This window comes from Strigops habroptila, chromosome 3 (genome assembly GCF_004027225.2).
Source record: "Strigops habroptila isolate Jane chromosome 3, bStrHab1.2.pri, whole genome shotgun sequence".
NCBI classification, from domain to species: domain Eukaryota; kingdom Metazoa; phylum Chordata; class Aves; order Psittaciformes; family Psittacidae; genus Strigops; species Strigops habroptila.
This window is the reverse complement of record NC_044279.2, coordinates 52,108,043-52,122,731: the sequence shown is the minus strand read 5'-3', so window position 1 is coordinate 52,122,731 and position 14,689 is coordinate 52,108,043. Positions and strand designations below refer to the sequence as shown.

Below are 14,689 nucleotides of genomic sequence, written 5' to 3'. Positions count from 1 at the left end.
TATTTGTAACAGTGCAAATCCAGAGAATGGCAATGCTCACTATGGAGTTCTTCAGGACGTACACCACTATAATAGGGTAAGTGTTCATCTCAGTGCAAGGCAAGATATTTTGTTTTATCAGCAATTCATATAGACAGAGTCAGGGAAGTCAGAGTTTTAGTTGTCACATTTACTTAGCTGCACTAATGTGGATTGCTAGTTTTTAAAACTAGCATTAACTGTTGCCTGTCCCTTTCTTCTTCCCATGAGCTCTGGCTCATATTCCCCATAGAAAACCTGTTAGATGAACAACAGTGAGTGATAAAAGCTGCCTCTATATATGTGTTGCAAATTGCATCCTGGTGCAGTAAAAAAACACTTAAATTATTTTGCTATTAGAGTTTTCTCTTCCAGGATGCCAAACCATGCCTAACAAAGCCCAGTTTAAGTGAAAAAAGTTTGGTCAGCTATGAACTGTTGGACTAATTATCTTTATGTTTATTTGTATTTTGAAGATTTTCAGTATGGGCATTTTTTGTGGAGATTTCCAAAGGAGGCTGACCTGGGAGTGACAGTTTGGCAAAGCAGGATGGAAAAAGCCGAGGAGAAAAATATGTCCCTCAACAGTTATAGATCTTTATTCTTTCCTCTATGTGTGTGTAACAAATACATGCTGGGAACAGTTTGCTTTTTTGTAACACTGATGAAGCAAAAAGAGCATGGAAAAATGTAGTAAAGCTGAAGCAACCCAGAAGATCCCCTGGATGGTGTGCTGAGCCTGGGAATTCTCCACATGGAGAATGCATGGCCAGGCAGTGCCAGTAGGGCACAGGAATGCACAACGTAGGATGGAGAATGTCACTGAGAGGGCTCGAATGGGAGAGTTTTTTCTCTAGTATAACTTTCTCATAATGCACTGCTGAACAAAGGCAGTTCTTTCTGTAATCAGATAGGAAAGGGTTTGCTCTCACATGCTATTTGCCTTTTAGCCTGAGCTGTGGAGAGAAAATGATAGAGTAGAAAGAAGCTCACTGGATATCAGGGTGACAAATTTTAGCAATATATCAGCTTTTTGTGTAAGAATCCCACTGGCAGATGGGATTTCCTTCCCCTCCATCCCCCAAGTCTTGTTTGTGACTCTGATGAGTTGTTTATAGAGATATCTCAGTGCCAAACTCTTGCAGATGATTGTAAAGCTTGAGGGAGCTTCTATTTGTAACTCAATAGCCATGATACGTCCCTGCTCACCTAAGTCACATGGCTCTTCTTCTGTTACTCATATCTAGCCAACTTCTAAAACCTTAAAGCTCTTTTAAAATGGCCACAATACCCCTCCTACTTCACAATTCCCTGACAATCCTTGTTAATAAGCTCCACAAAAAGATGAATGACAGAAATATGTGAAGAAAACCAGGTTTTTAAGTACTTTGGTGAATCCAAAGAAAGTAAATAAGAGAAACCTAGCAATTTGGTCAGTTTTCCATCTTTTTTACACCTTAGGAGCATGCTTTTCTCAAAATGGTGTTTTGCATTTCTTCTTTCAGTGAGTGGTCTTGTTTAAGTTAATCCCATTTATCTGCTGTCCTTCCCAGAGGTCTGTAACCTCTATGCAGCTGAAGAATGGTAACTGTGATCCATTTATAAAATAGATCTTAGCTACATATAAATAGCATTGAAGCTGCTGCCACCCCTTCAGTTCCCAAAGGCTGCTCAGCTCGTGCCTCACTCCTTGACACCTCTTCAGCAGCCTTACTGGAGCTTCAGGGTCACGGTTTAGACTGGAGATTTGCCTGTAGCACAAAAGCAAGGGCTCTGCTGTGCTTCCTAAGCAAGAAGGGAAGCAGGCACTCACGCTTCATTAACTAGCAGAGCACGCATCTGTTTTGAACTTCCACACAAGCATGCATTTCACTGATGGGCAGGAACGGGGCAGACCCCAGGGTTACCAGGGGAAAATTAATTCTTGCCTTTTACCACCTTCTCAAAAGCTACTTTAAGTTTTACTCACTATGGATAGAAACCAAGGGCTAGGACTCAGCATGGTTCAGTACGATACTTAGTACCTTCTTCCTCTGGTTGACAGAGAGGGGAATAAGGGGACATTCTCACTTGAGGATGCCTCTGAAGCAGCACTGATCCTTCCATGCTGCCAAAGCAGACCACAGTTTGCCAGTCACATGCAAGAAAGCTTCCCCATGGCCATCATCCTCACAACCCATTAACTTAGCCTGGCTCAAAACACCAGCTTAAACTATAGCCTGAAAGGCATTTTTAAACCCAGAAATATATGGGCAGAGACCTTCTCTGCCTTGAATTTATGGGTGAGACAGGTTCAGGATGCCTGGGCAGAAGACTATTCCAACCTGAAAGTGAAGTAGGATGCCCACTGCAGAACCGGACCTGTTAATCTCTGCAGCTGGGAAGATAACCCTGACTCTACTAGCACCAAATAAATGTTTTCCTTCTTTGCCTTCTGCAAATAACATAAGTGGGGCACCCCTCTGGAGTCAGAAAAGAAGGATGCTGCAGCTGCAGCTGCCGCTGCTGCTGCTACCTATGAGGGAGGAAGGGAGAGAGAGCAGTGAGTGGAAAGAGACTGGCACAAGCAGAGTCGATTTTGCTGCAAGTAAAGGATCCCCAGCTGGGGGTGTGTGGGAGGGAGCAGAGATTCTGTCAGCAAGCAGAAAGGTGAAGGGTTTGTCGTGATTTTGGTTTTGCTTTTTTAAACACATGCTAATTTTATTCTTCTGTGGCCCTTTCCTCAAGTAGAGCTTTCAAAGATAGGAGTTCATAGTACTTCAGACCATACTAAGGACAGCTTACCAGAATGGGCAGAGAAGGGCTGTGTCAACAACCTCAAATATTTTAAATTAATGACAAACAGCCCACCCCAAAGTATCCCCTCCCTATCATCAACAAAACATGTTTGGTCATTATCAGATTTCTTGTCCTAAGGCGATGCCTAATGTCCTTATCTTTGTGGCCTACGGAGCTAGAATGTATATGTGAGTACATGCAGCAGAGACAGCAAAATAGCAGCTGACATCCTTTTAAAAGTTGTGGAAATCCAACATGATTTCAAGGTAGGTGGGGGGAAAGAATAATTTAAAATCCCCAATCAATCAAACTCCTTATGCTTCTTTCCCACCCCCAGTTTGTCTACACTCAATGAACAGGGATGAGAGCAGCTCTGTCAAGAGCGCAGCATCGGTATTTTCCGCCTGCATATGCTGTACCCAGGCAAAAATGCCTCAAGGCCTGCCCCAGCTGTACATCCCCCACAGTGCAGATAATGTGCTGAGAGACACTGTTTTGGTCTAGTAATCTTGTTTACATATTTTCCCACTGTGTTTTATTTTCTGCATGCCTGTGCTGTAATCTTCTTTACCAGCTTTTCAGCCCCAAAGGTAAAAAATAAAAGGAGGTGCCAAGAACAAAAAAGAAAAGATAGGAGGCTCACAGGAATGCCCTTGCCCATCTCACGTAGGCAGTAATATGCTCTTCCACTGCTGCCCTTGCTACCACGTGACAACCTGCACCTCTGTACGGAGTGCTCCCCAACTCCTGCCTATTTTTCCGACTGGGCATCACAAAGTAAAGGGATTTGTGGAGTGACAGTTAATTCTGATAATTGTATTTTCCTACTGCCTGTGTAACGGAAATGCCAGAGCTCCGGGGGCAGAGGATTCCACGTGTGCTTGCATGACTTATGTAGTGCACCGTATGCCTGCAGCTGCCCTTCCCTAGTCCCATCTGTTGGAGATTGATGTTGATTTTGCTCATCTTGCCTCCTAAAAACCCTGTAATAACCATGAATGAACTCAGTGTTCAGTAGAGTGTTGGCGACTGATTTCACTGGGCATATTGCAGGCACGTGCTCTGCAAGGTTTCTTTGCTACAAACACAGTCACAAGTCTGTGGATCTGAATCCTATGATTAAACATCCTATCCTCACCAGGTCTTTGCATCACATTCACCTCTGTGGATTTCAGTCTATCACCTTTGATATCATTAGGAGACTTTTCTGTTATGTTTCCTGACTACCTTGGTCTTCTTTCCTGCAATTTTAGGCACAAAGCCCAAGTACAGGACTAGTTGCTGGTTAGGGACAGAGTTAATTTCTAAGCAAAATACCTTTTTCAGTTTGAATATATTTTCATCAAAATTAAATTTTTACTGTAAATTAAAAGCTGATAAATAGAATAAAAAAGATTTTACTATCCTAGTCTGAAATATAAGCTTTCTAAACCATGCAGATACTTGCCATTTTAACCTTTCATCCGAGCCTAAAGTGGAAATTATCCTCAAAACCTCCTAATTCTCAAAGAATGAATAAACCCAGTTCAGCTACCTATGTGCTTTGACCTCAGCATGCAACATCACAGGCTTTCACGCCTACCATGAAAATATTGATCCATCTAGATGTACAGGTCTTACTAGAGCAACCCACATAGCTAAGATTATGATTTTTCAACTTGTTACCATTCTGTGGTCATCTTTGCTTGAACCCCCTTACCAGTTTCTTCCTTGAACAGGAAATTCTGTACCAGAGCAAACCAAAATTTACTCATCCTATGGCAGATACTTAAGGAGGAATGTTAGAATCAGAACATACCCTCCTGGCCCCAGTCAACCAATTTTAGGGGACTTCCTGAAATGAGGGCTGCACCCTATGATAACTGTTTCTTTTTCAAGATTTCTATCTAGGCTGTGCTCTGCTGGCTTTACCATAACAAGAAGTAGACACAAAGTCCTGGGATTTTTTTACTGTGCATATGTTGCAATTCCACGCACTTGTCAGAATTCTGCAAAAGTTATAGTACTAACTATACTTCAAAGCCAATGCTTCTCTTTAAAGAGAAGCATTGTCTTTCCAGATGATCTTAAGGTGCTTTCCAACCCTAAGTATTCTATGATTCTATGATTGTGAGAACAGACAACAATGGACATTGTAAGACATGACTGTCGTGGCAGCATTTATCAGAAAAATGGAGCAAGAAAGGTAATAAGGAGAAAGACCATTTGCCATATCTAATAAAAGTAATTTGTGAGAGCAAACAACTTCCTCCAGGAGGTCAAAACTTTCTTTCTATCCTCTAATAATGACAAGGAGAAGTTAGGAAAAAAAATTCATGAGCATGCTTTTGGCAAAACAGTAGCAACAGTTCACCTAATGAAAGAAGATGTCCTGTAACTAGTAACCCTTATTATAAGCCAGCTCCAGATGTTTGTTTACATGAATATATCTTGCTACTGATTGTCTAGATCATCTACTGAAATGTCTAGATTTGTATACTAACGTCCAGGAGTCAGAACTGTCATTTTTGGGTACAAGACAAAATATGACTGCAGTCAACAGTGCAGTGAGGATCTTGGTGTAGGTAAGTACAGAGTCAGACTAGTTACCCATCATCATGACCAATGTCATCTCTCACAGTCCTCAGATATCTCATTGCAGGTCCTATTGCCCTTTCCCTGTGGCAAATATCCTACAGAGTAGCAAACTGAATTGTTTCAGGCTGCATTGTTTAAATGGGACACTTTTCAATTTATATGATTAAAACTACTGAACACAGGCTTGGCGTACAGCATTAAATGGACAAGGATGAGAAACGTCTTTCCCTCTTTGAATGCTTTGTAAATAACTGTATTTGATGGAGTCTTACTTGCAGCAAGGATATGTTCCCAACACAAAACTGACAAAAACTTCTTGGAGACCCAAGGGAATATCACAGAAGTAAAAACATACTATGGTACAATGGCCTCAAGTTTCTTCTGGCAGTGAACATATTTAACAAATATGCCAAGAAAAGCTGAATCTCCACAAAGCAGAAGAGACATTGGATGGTTTAATGCCCTTGCTTTGAAGGATTTTCATGTCTATGAATGCTCATCGTCCACAGAAGTTTGATAAGTTCACTCTAAGATCAAAGCCTATTTCCAAATCCTTCAAGATCTACTCATTAGTAGATCCATTTGTGGATGTGTGCAGCTTGTTCATGTCAACTAGGGCTACACTTAAACAGAGAATTGAGCACCTCACTAGATCTACCCACTACAAAAGAGAAGCAGAAAATCAAAGGATCTGTAAAGAACTTGAATATCCACATGAAAAGGGTGAACGTCCACCAGTTAAAGGCCTAAGGTTTGCATCAGTGAACAGATTCCCCAGGTCGTGTTATTCTTCTTTTCCTTACTAGAGAGGATGAAAAAAAAAAAAAAAAAAAAAAAAAAAATCCTTTAAAAAGGTTGTGCTTCATATAAAAAAGTTTAATTTAAATGCAGCTAAGCTCTCAGATTTTCAGTGTGTATAAATTGGAAGAGTTTCACTAATGTTGAATGAATTAGGCTAGCTCATGCCTGCTGAGAATCTGCCTTAAAGGTTCTAAAAAGGCAGAGCCAGGTCCTACAGCATTCAGTTCAAAGAGTAGCACAGGAAAGAACTGTCCTCACACTAACTTGTTGGAGCCTTCTCTTTTGTGTTATCCTCAAACAGTGGAGCAAAACAACCTCCATTACTTGGATCTGCTGCTTTGGTGCTCACTAGGCTCATTCACCAAACAGCTATTCATCAGAAGGCATTGGTTTTGTCTGTTTTCTGCCTTAACTGTAGGGTCCGTGGACTCTCATAGAAATTTTAGATGCTGTACTCAAACTAGTATTTGTTAACTTCCAATGAGAGCCATATGCTTGGAACTCATCTAATATACCTGCTCTCACAAAGAAAACTTATGCTAGGCCATTCAACATAACCAAACCTTTGCTGTTCCAGGCAGATCTCCTGGGCTGTATTCCTTCTTAATCACAGAGTTACTGTGAGATGTGAAAAGTTAAGCTAGCACTCCTTAGAAACTTGCATATTCTGTGACAAAGGACATATTGCAGGCATTTATTTATCCCTGAGCTGTAGTGACATACAGGACATGTGCAGCCTGATGAAATGGGTTGCACTCCATTGACTCGCATGGCTAATACCAGTTCTAAACTTAGCCATAGTGAGAATTGAAACAAAGAACATATATACATCTTTAGGGAACAGGAAAATCTACTTTTCACGTCCAAATAGCCTTATGAAGAATTATTCCTGAGCTGAGCTTACTGCTCACTGGTAATTTTTTCACCATCTCAAATCCTACATCAGAAGAATTTCAAGCTGTGACAAACAGACACAGATTAGATATAGATATACATCTATAGATATAGATTAACCCATTTGCAACTATCAGTCATTATTATTCAAAACCCGGTACACTGTTAAGCACATGTGATATGGTTCTGCAGAATGGGGACAGAATTTTATTGAGTTATAGATGGATAAAAGGCATAAAGAATACAGGTAATGCACATTTTTGAAATAGCAATATAAACATAAACATGTTCAAGTCAAAGTCACATGAAAAATTAGACTAATCTTCAGATGCATTCTAGACTTGTATATACAACATTTTAATGCTAAAAGTAGAAATACAAACTCCAGAGATGCAACACATCTCAAGAATACAAAATAAATAAACAAATATGAATGCCAATAAAAGGAAAAGAACAAATACTTGAATCTTATTCCAGAATGATGAGAAAATTTGATATGTAAGAACCATGGTAGAAGATGCTCAATCTATGACAAGAACTCATTTATTTCCAAACAAAATCTCAAGCAGTAAAGTCTTCTTATGCTTGGGAGGGAGTTCAAAGCATTTAAACTTTTATGGGATCCCTGCATGCTCCTTTTGTGGTGCTGAACAATTCCTCTACAGGAGAAAACTCCAAGCAGAACAGATTTTCAACAATTTGAATGATGAAATCCAAGTCACTGAGACATATGCTTGATGGGGGCATCCCAGTTATTTATGCAGGAGAAAATTTTTCAGCAACTTCTAACCCAAGATAGCTTGAGAACAAAGAATAAATGGGTTTGGCTTCAGTCTCTGCATCAGTTTCTTCCTGATGGTCAGTATCTGCAGGAAGGAAGCAATCAGACTTCTGTTATGCAAAAAGCTACAGTAAATATCAAGAGCAAATCATTAGGCTCCACACTGGATACAGAATTATGGCTTACAACCAAGTGAAAAATGCACCATTATTTCACTTTCCTTTCAAAGGAGTTAATATTAATTGAGTGACACCAAGCACCATCAGTGGCTTTTCCTGCTGGAAATGTCTTCTTCATCAATTTGTTTCATAACTAAATATCCTAGAGAAAAACAGCATCGTTTCCACTCTTACAGTTCTTACAAATTAGATTTTTATGGTAGGGTTTTTTTCCATCCAGAAAAATAGGTCACTTCCCCCGCAGTAATATACACAATCCGATGCTATGTTTCTGCTTGCAGTGAGTACACTGAGCGCAACCACCCCTTCAAACTGGGCATTTGCATATGCAACTGACTACTTCAACTGGTCAAATGACTATTTACAATGGACAGATTTCCCCTGACTGCAGAGTTGAACCAAGGCCTAAATACTTAAGCCTTTTTTCTACTTCCAATCTCCCTCTCTGAAAATATGGACCATAAATATCCTCTCCCAGGAGATCAGCCCTGGAACTTTATTGGGCTTAAAGTTACGTTCAAACAATATCCTAATGAAAACAGTGGCTATTGAATAGTAAATAAAATGTGTTCCAAGGACATCAAATCATGACTACAATGACTTCCATTTTTGTATAACTTCAAAAATAAGTGTTTTTTTCTTTACGTATTGGAAAATAAAAAGACTTTATACACAAGAATAAGTTAAATAGATGGAAATATAAATGTAAAAAAACCCCAGAAATTTGTTTAAGAACAGAATTTAAAAACCAGAAAAGATATTCCCAAGTAGCTTCCCATGCAGCCTCTGTAAGACAAAAAAGAAAAAAAAAAAAAAAAAAAGAACAGAAAAGGGAATTTTCAAAGTAACTTCAACTTGGGGGGATCAAAGAAATTGGTTTCAACAGGGTCTGAAAGGGAGCAAGTAGCATTTTGACCCTAAGTGCATACCTAAACCATACTACTTTACACACTCACCTGCCTTAAATCAAGTGACCTTAAATCAATTATGATTAAATGGTGTCTTTTTTCAGCGTTTGTGCAAATGCTTCACTTCACCAGGCAGCCCTGGAAGGGCAAAGAGAAACAGCTCTGCAAAGACTGGTCATTCACAATCTGAATGCTGCAGCATGGGGACCACACAGCTGCCTCACTGATTGTCAGAGAAGGTTGCCCTGTCATTTGTTTGTATGTTCCCCAATTTTGGCAGTTTTCCACAGCGCTGACAAAGCCCCAAGGTGATTTACATGTTAAAAAAAAGCAGAGTGAAATCCATTTGAAAGATTCTGAACTGCATCTGTGTGAAACAAAATAAACATTTCTCCCCACTTCCAAATAACAAAGACAGTTTCTATCAAAAGAGCTGTCTATGTGTTAATCTGCAGTGAAGACTCAGTGCCCGAGCTGGCACCCTTTGAAGTCAAAGGAAATCTCCTGATGTCTTTATGATGCCCATATTCCTGACTGAATCGAAAACTAACATGGTAACAGGCTTCCTAAGCTCTGAATAGCTCTCTGAAGATCACTGCCTTGCTCCAGTGATTATAGAGATGTCAAGGTGACTGGGTTAGATACTTTAAACTAGCTGAGCTGAAAACAATAACTCCATAGAAGAGCTCCTGATTTTGTTTTGAGTGATCTCAGAATGAAGCTCAGCCAGAACTGAATGGCAGATTTGAGTAGAAAACTATGGATTCACGTTTCAACATAAAATACCTGGCTTTTCTTCTGATTTTACTGATTCTATTTTTTCTACTTTTTTTTTCCAACTAATTCATGATAGTTAGAATCAAAGATGAATTTTATGTCATTTTTTTTCACAGTATTTTCATATTTGTTTTCTTTCTTTCCTCCTCCTGAAGGAAGAATAAAAAAAAAAAATGGTTGGAAAAAGAGAGGGACTTTAAAAGAGATATAACTTTAATTTTTGAATATATAAATTTATTCAATTGAGGTTAAACTAACTGAACTTGATGTTTTCATATAAAATATGAAAAATATGACTGTTGCAGAAGTGGCATTTTGATACTCTTTGATGATATATTTTCTATTGCAGGAACTTCTTGATTGAGAAATTTCAGCCAACTTAAAGGCATGAGTATTAGAAGTCCCTGCAATCTGGCATCCTGAGGCATAATCTTTCAGAGTAGCATAGAGATCTGTTTTGAGCAGTAGAGCATCTACAACATAACATAGTAGTATATGTAATGCAAGATAGGATAACACAGGGTAAGAGATTAATATTAAGCATCACACTGTGCTCTGTTATTTTTATCCTGCTGTTTCTTTCACTCACCATCTCATGACTCACACCCTCCCCACACTAGAATTTCTGTCTCAGTCTCGTGGCGCACTGGTGTTACGGAAGACGATGCTGTGGAAAGCCATGTGGAGAACAGCGCTACTGCATGAGCTCCAGGTCACTCTTAAAAACAAAGAGAGACAACATCACTTACTGATTTATCACATAACTGCTCTGACTCTTGCAGCCTCTTTAGCAAATTATCTTTACTATTTGTGAGGGTTGCAGTTCTGTTTTTATAGCGTTGGTGATGTGGCTGGATATAAGGTGGCAAAACCATTCCAAGTTACAGATAGTCACAAGAAAAGCTGACATTGCACAAGCCTATAGAAAAATTACAGGACTCATTCTGTGAGGTGATAAAGGGCTCTTGTGAGACAGGTTAATGAAATTCAACATCAGTAAAAGAGCTGTTCCTTACACTTTTCTTCATTAACTTTATCACATCAGAGATATGGTCTTCCATGCCACACTAGACTGACCATCAAGGATATATTATGCTTCATGAGGCCAAACCACAGTTACTTGATGTGAGATAGGAAGGCCAGGTCACAAGAAGAATTAGATGCTTAAATCCTTTCTAATTGCATGCATACCTACTGTGACCCAAAATGTAGAACATCAAAATCCCAGTTCAGTCTGTTGCTGTATAATCCTGCACTCATATTTCTTAGTGGACTCAGTTTCCCAAGCACCTAGGCTCTGGCATCTGTTTAAATCCTGAAGTAATATGGTTCACTAGTTAGGAACTTAAGTTCTACCACAACCCAGGAATTAGGATGTTCAGAGGAAGCATAATTATTTTCTCTTACATCCTAGTTGAGTGTTAGGAGCCCTTGCTAAAGAATCCCATCTGCCTGTATCTGAACTTTCCATCTTCTTGAGGACACTTTCTAACCAGTCAGAAGCCAAGATCACAGAGGGTTCACTCTTTATATTAACAGCAAATGTTTCTGAGGCTAGAGGGAATACTTCAATAACACCTGAATCAGCAACTGGACACCATAACATCCTTCTAAAAATATTCTTACCAGAAAATAACTAGTAAATCTCTGGCTAGAAGGTCATGTTTTCTCCTTTTTTGCCCTGTCACTTTAAAATATGAACTTCATTGGAAGGAATCAAAGAAGCCTTGGCCACAGAGTATCTACATCTTACCAAAAAAGGCATTTATGTGGGAAAAGGGAAATAAAATCCTAAATCAGGGATGAAAATTCCACTCAGCAGAAAGATTACTCTCACGTACGTACTAGATCAATGACCAGACCAAGGTCTCTAAGGACCTTGGAATGTATCTACACAAAGTAATCTGCAGGATCTCAACTCCCTTTCACTTCATGTTTTTAGATCCCCTGGCCACTTACTTTTCCACTCTGTCAAATGTGGTTACATAGGTAACATTGGAAAACATAAAGAATGTTTTATTTCTATGACTGCTTTGTTCTCCAAATCTGCCTTGGGGCAAACTTTCTACCTTGTCACCTCAAGTCCTTCATGTGGATTTCTCATGGTAACTTAGAGAATAGTCAATTAATCTTTTATTGGTGAAGAAGCCTAATCCATCAGAGACACTTTGCTGCTCAGCATCCAGACACCCAGCTCAAGTCACCCATCACATCCTCTGCTCTCTCTTCTTGTTGTCCATGCCGCACGTAACTGGCTGCCTGGAAGGCAGCAGATGTGCATGATGAGAAGGAAGACTGAAGGCTTGCACATCCACACCACATCCAAATGTCAGGTCTTCCCTGAATCCAAAGGGCAGAAGCTTCCCTTAGTCCACCCTCAATCTAGAAACGTGACCTCAACACACCAGTCATGTCATTTCTCTAAGACAATTCCTCCAGCTGAAGGACAATCAGTGCAAGGGCCTGAGGAGAGCCTTAGGAGGATGTGATTAGTGACCTAAAATGAAGCCTGTGCAAACTGCGATAAAAGCTTCCACTAGAATCTCTTCCACTAGAGTCAGCACCTCACAGCAACAAATGCTGCTGCAGTTTGAAAGATGATTAAAAAAAAAAAAACCAAACAAAAAAAAAAAAAAAACAACCAAAACACCCACATAAAAAAGGCTGAAGGGAATTGGAGCAGCCAGAGAAAATCTTGTTAAAGCAGCAGTGTCCTGCTGTGAGCAGCTGTGAGCTTTCTGTTCCATAGATAGGGTCCTTGGTACTACTGACTTAAACAACAAGTTTTTGCTTGTCAAATTCATGTCAGCTGTCCTTTAGAGTTACATTGTCCTGAGCTGTGGCCTCTTGTCCTGAACCTGTATTTGTCTGCAGCAGTTCTAAGCTGACTGTACACGTTAAGTGGGCCTCTTACAATATCTTACTTTTCAGCTTTGTCTTACCATCTCAGAGGCACAAAAGACCAGGAAAGCAATTGCTCAGAACAGCCAGAAAACCACTTGTAAGGAGGAGCTCTCCATTCACATGAGACTGGGTCTGGGTCTTTGCACTTCTGCCCACTTGTCTCCTCCAAACACAAGGAAAAGCAGATGCAGGGGCACAGTCTATTCTGCTCATTTGTAGTCAACTGGTATACTGGGTAGAGCAAAGCAGGGGACTCCCTCAGTGAACCATTTTCTTCAGAGGATGTTAGGTCCACAGAAGAGACATTTTTCATTGAAACAGGCCTTTCAATTTTGGTGGGTAGTATTTATTCTGCTTCAATTGTCCCAATGTTTCTCTTAAATTTGAAACTGGTACTTGTTATTACTTCAGTAAAAATATACTTTTTTATGAGAAGTAATGGGGAAAATTGATTTGTTTGTTCCTCTCTAACTTCACTTGCAAGAGAATTGTAATGTAACGTATTATAATCTCAGTATTAATCCTGTCATTCACTACTTTTTGCATAAGGCTTCTTGAGAACTGTGCTCTCTGGGAAAGGTTTTCTCGTCAGATGGGCTTTTTACCATCTCTGGGCGATAATAACTTGCAGTTTCTACAACATTGAGCAGGCTGGTCTTTTAAAATCTCTTTGTGATAGCTGTTTGTATGTGGCTGATGGGCTACAGGGCAGTGTAGGCTGAAAAAACACGTATCTTGAATGGCAGTTGTACAATTTTTTTTCTGGACTAGCATTCTGGATCACTAAGCATGTTACTAGCTGAAACAATGCAAAGAATGGTCTCGCTCAATGTGACTTCACAAGATAATAGTGAACACTATCAATCGTACAGCAGAAAATCACGAAAGAGAAGTTAAGAGGGAGGATTTCTGTCTTGCCACATTCACAGATGAAGCAGCCAGGAGACTGAATGAAGCTTGGCCTGTGCTATTCTTTGATACATGTTAGGCACTGGATGGGATCACCTGTGGGGAGCAAAAAGAGTGCAACAGTACAACTCCAACCCTTTAGCAGATATCCACTTGGAATTTTAAAGAGCCAGATCAAACCCCAAGTTGGCAGCATTCTGATGAAGAACTTGAATCTGAGCATCTACTGTTGATTCATGCTGATGAGATGTACTATCCTCCTTTCATCTCACATGAAAAATCACATGGTTGGAGTTGATGGAAAAAGGAAAACAAATTATTGGGTGGGGAATACAGTATACAGTGAACTCTAATGTGGGTTGTAAAGGACTTTGGTCAACTGGCTGTCAAATAGAGCAGCCCACAGTTTCTTCTCACTACTTAAAGGCCTCAGGAGGTTTCATTCATCTCTGATACCCTGAGATATCAAGACCAATCTCCTTTTCCATCCTTATCTTTTAATGAGAAGGTCAGCGAAGCTCTGATTCTGCTATGACTGTTGGTGACTGTTGGTGTGTGTCAATACAGATTTCAAGTTTGGGTATTTACATCCTTACCTGGAAAAAAATGCTTTTTGTCACTGTTAAGCAATAAAACCATGGATGTACTTTTCTCTTCTGAACTCATTTTAATTCTAGGCCTGGGAAGTTTCATCTTTATCTGCTAGTGTATTTACCATGCTCATTTTAAACAAGATATTTAGTAGAAATTCGGGGAGGATCAAACATCCTAGTATAATTTTCTGATAGTGATTCAGAAGGAGCTGGGACCTAGAAGGTAAACTCAATCCTACAATACAGATAATCACGATAATTTCTGGATAGAATTGATCAAATTGCCTAACATCTGTACACTGCGTCTCCCGTAACTGCATCTTAATGGCAAATGGACGCCCACCATTGGATATAAATGTTATCTGGCACTGAAACCAATAAAGAAGGATGATAGTTGCTTGCCCAGTGCATCACTGGAAAGCACTTCAAGTTATTGATGCAAGATTAAATCCTTACAGATAAAACCGAATCTTTAAAGTGCAAGAATTTTACCTTGGACAATAAGTGTAACCAGCTTCAAGACAAGTATAGTACTATATTTGGAGCAAGAATTAATAGGAAAAGAATCTG

The 14,689-nt window shown here is 39.7% G+C and overlaps 1 protein-coding gene across 3 annotated transcripts in view; it reads right to left on the bottom strand.

Annotated features, from left to right (window-relative positions):
• LOC115605689 (potassium voltage-gated channel subfamily A member 5-like) overlaps positions 1 to 14,689 on the bottom strand; it is a 131,329-nt gene that overhangs the window by 92,685 nt on the left and 23,955 nt on the right. Inside the window, exons 2-3 of one of the 3 annotated variants that reach the window (XM_030480487.1) lie at positions 10,303 to 10,431; positions 7,238 to 7,934 (exon numbers count right to left, since the gene is read on the bottom strand). The exons of 1 other annotated variant lie outside the window; for it this stretch is intronic. The gene's annotated coding sequence lies outside the window, so the exon portion shown is untranslated. Of the gene's footprint in view, positions 1 to 7,237; positions 7,935 to 10,302; positions 10,432 to 14,689 lie in introns of those variants that run through there. One more of the 3 variants, XM_030480488.1, reaches the window with a different exon arrangement.